This window comes from Melitaea cinxia, chromosome 15 (genome assembly GCF_905220565.1).
Source record: "Melitaea cinxia chromosome 15, ilMelCinx1.1, whole genome shotgun sequence".
In the NCBI taxonomy this organism is placed as follows: Eukaryota; Metazoa; Arthropoda; class Insecta; order Lepidoptera; family Nymphalidae; genus Melitaea; species Melitaea cinxia.
The window spans coordinates 15,902,566-15,906,982 of record NC_059408.1 but is presented as its reverse complement, the minus strand read 5'-3'; positions in this window follow the sequence as shown (position 1 = coordinate 15,906,982).

The following is a 4,417-nucleotide window of genomic DNA, read 5'->3' as shown; positions in this document are numbered from 1 at the left end:
GACGGACGTGAGAAAAGACCTTCGACCAGAGTTTGGGCCATTGACAATCTGTTTCAGTTCAGTATAAAACCAAATTATATTGGTATCAAATAATGTCATGTTGAGTAAGGTAACCAGAGCTCCCGAGAAGAGTTGAAAGTAGGGTCGGCAAAGCGCTCGTGGTGCACTTGACAATACAGGCTTCTGTAGTCTGTGATAGGACCAAACGATTGTTTGCAACTCTAATAGTATCAAAAAGAGAATATTATAGTTAACATTATTCTAAATAAGTGCTCGGTGAGGATAATGCGTGTCTAGTCATCAAAAGTACATGTAAGTACGTTAGTGTTTTAGAATTATGAGATTTGAAATAAAAATAAATGTATTTAAACATACCCTGCATCGAAGCGTTCTCGCTGCTGCTCTTAAAAAACTATTAAGCAATTTCATTCATACACAACGACACGATATCGATACGACTTAATATCGAATTAAATATTTGCTTATTGCTATTTGTTTTAAGTTGTAATAGTTTTAAAGCTAAATAAACGGTGATGTAGGTAATGATGAAGTGGATGTTTGTGGACGGTTGAAAATTATTTTTGTGTTAAAATTTCCGATAATGTAGAATAGTTTTCGATTCCCACCCAAAGTCTGGGTTTAATATATATATATATATATATATGTATAAGGTTATATTATGGAATATGAAGGTGAACAAATAAAACTATATTGTGTTGCTCTGAAAATAAAGTTTTTTATTGTTAAAATTACATTACTAAATCATGTGATTAACAACAAAAATTACCTTAAAACATACCTGAAAATAAAGAAACGACAATAAAAGTTTACTATTCCCTCCTTCACAGTTATTATTATATTATTCTTTATTTTCTAAACGATTTTACTTTTAAGTTTGAAATAATTAAATTATAATTTTCATAAACGTCTAATTTGACATTTCTGTCTATTTTAAAAACTTAAACGGGAATAGATAACATAGAATTTAAAGAAATAACACTGTATTTCTTTACATATGTATTATTTATAAGTATGTGTATCGAAAAAAAATGTAGCTATACCAGCCGGCTGTTACCTATAACACAAGCATTAGTTGCTTACTTTAGAAAGAGACGACCGTGTGTGTATTGTGTAGATATTTATATTATATTTATTTATATCCTATTAAAACTTCTACGCTTCAACCTGTAATATCCCACTGTTGGGCATAGGCCTCTTTCCCCATGATCAGAACTCAATCCACCACACTGCTCCAAGGCGGGTTGGCGTTAAAACTTCTACATAATTCTTATACATTAGACGTCCATGATAACAACCAGAACAAACTGCTTTACGTCCTCTTTTATTTCACAGTGAATCTTTCTATCATCGTAATTTAGCGATTTAGATTATTATTATTTTCACTCCGATATCGTATCGCACCCACAATCGGAACGTATAAAGAGCCCTGCGATTTCACGAACGCATTCATCGTTATTCGAGTAATCATTGCAGCAACCATTCTGATAATTACTGCTGTACCGTGCTTAATGTACGCAGAGAATAATGGACGAACAACAAATGGTCTCCGAATTTATTGACTCGACTACTTTGTGGAGTTTTACATTTTTATATCGAGTAAAATTTGTTTTGTTTGTCTCTTGTTATAAATGTTTTTACATTTTACTCGATTTTATATTGTGATAGTATTCAAATAATATGGTTTTTAGTCTGGTTTTACGCCATATTATAATAAAATTTCCTTTTCTTGATGTTGGGCGCAGCGTGAAATATATTTCTCAAAATCTCTACCTCAGCCTTATAAAAGATAATCCTGCTCACAAGATGTATTTGTGATTGTGGTAAGGAAGATATCCAAATTTTCTGGGTATGCGCTGTGACGGCGAAGTTAGAATCAGCAACGCGCTTGTGATGTACGTGATGATACCGGCATCCACAGGCGGTATCCGCTTACCATAGTACCATTGCTACCACGCAATTTTGTTTTTTATTTAACTAGGTCAGCAAAGAAGCGTTCCTACGGCTCACCTCATTGTAAGCGATTATTGTAGCTTATAGACATCTGTAACACCAGAAAGCATAGCGAGCGCGTTGCCTACCCTACACCCTATCCAGGAGCTCTGGTCACCTTACTCACCAAAGAAATACAACACTGCTTGAAAGCAGTATTATTTAGCTGTGATCTTCTGTAAGGTCGAGGGTACTTTCCCAGTTGGGCTGCTCCAGATTTTGAGCAGGATATTTCCTGCTGTGCCCTGCCTCAGTTACTACATGGTTGATACAAGCGTTTTAGTTAATGGTCAACGCTTACAATCATTATAAAAATTTGCATACAGATTAATACCGTGAGCTAGCTATTTGTAAACTTAGATAAACTTTTCTCTAATTTTTTTTTCACTCAATATTTCAGCTATCTACAAAGTAAATTTCAAAGGAATCGACGATATAAAGAGAAACTGGCCATAAATATTGTTACAATTAAAGATAAACAAAATATTACATTTGAATTTGGAATCTGTCATTTGTATTTGAAAAGATCTTAACATTGGCACAAGTGTATCAAGATACCATTCTTGAGAAGGTAGTTAAGCCTTTGAACAACACCATATTCAATAACCAAGAATGGCCTCAACTCGATGACCTCAACGTTTCATCATCATCATCATTACAGCCTATACAGTCCACTGCTGGACATAGGCCTCCACAAGTTTACGCCAAAAAATAGCGTTTAAAGGGCTGTATTACAGCCAATGGAGACCACTTCGAATAAGCTTTATACATTTTTAATGGTTTTATATTCATGTATTAAACTAACACACTGTAATAGTAATAAATGTTACGTGCAATAGAAAAAAAAAAATTTTTGTAAAAATATTTAGAGCAAGACTGTGTATATAAAAAATTAGATAATCTAGTGAACTTGAAAACTTAAACAAACATCGAAAATTCATAAGGAACAAACATAAGGAATAAATAAAAGCGACGTATTTTTATTTTTTTTATTGAATATATTTTAATATAACTTAAATACAATTATACTTTAACATTGCATTAGCTTTCATCTTATTACATACATGCTTTTAATTAAAAAAAAAATCATATTAGTCACAAGTATCAACAAATTAAAACAGGGCTGACGCTACTTCAGAAACCAACTCAGTTATCAACACATACAAATCTCATTTCAATTTATATTTACATAAAGATATAAAAAATAATTTATTATTATTTTGATATAATCAACAATAATTTCGTGTTGAGATTATAATAATAGATATGATAATATATTTTTAATATAATTTCAAATAATAAAACGATTATTGTAATTTATATTATTTTATTTAATACAAACCGAACATAATAATTTATTCATAAAATTATTTATTATTAAATTTAATATACAAAATGAAAACATCATCAAAACGCATTCCTACTTAAAGTATTTATTTGACATTCTCTTTTTGCACTTATTAACATTATAACATTTAATAATAAATTTTAATTAATCTGAGGTTTTAGTATGGTCGGGTTCATTTAGGAAAAAAAATAAGATACTTCAAGGAAATCATTTGAAAGGCTAAAATATGTTTTGCTACGTATAATGCGTGTTATATAAAAAGATGTTTAATTAATATTCACTTCGAAGATGAGTTATGTACATATGTACAAAACGTTAAAAATTTTATTGAAAGTTACGAACCTAATGAGGTCCCTTTGACAATACACAATATTTTTAATTTTTTATTATCTGTGCTGGTCTTACTATTAAATAGTATTAAATTGCACAGATATGTTTAGATGTAGTTGATTTTTCATTGTCATTTTACATATATTTTTTCTATTTCAGTCTCCTGTCGTAGCTTTGACCACTACTATAATAGCTTAAAAAATTTCGTAATAGAAAAGAGACTGCTCGTCTAAATTATATATTATATAGTATGTAGCAAATAAGTACACATATAAAAATGATATATAAACAAATTATATATTTTTGCTAACAGCGTACGTAAATACGACTATGAATATTAGATTACGTAAAAAAACTAGGGTGACCATGATAAAAAACGTTTTTTTTTTTTCAATTCAGTCGCCTGGCTGCTGACTGCAATAAGGTGGCGACAGTCGCCGGCTCACACTATGAATACCAGATTACGTAACAAAATTACTAGGGTGACCATGATAAAAAACGTGTTTTTCAATTCAGTCGCCTGGCTGTGACTTGCAAGAGGGTGGCGACAGTCGTCAGCTCACACTATGAATACTAGATTACGTAACAAAACTAGGGTGACCATGATTAAAAACTTTTTTTTTCAATTCAGTCGCCTGGCGCTGACTTGCAAGAGGGTGGCGACAGTCGCTGGCTCACACTATGAATACCAGATAACGTAACAAAACTAGGGTGACCATGATAATTTTT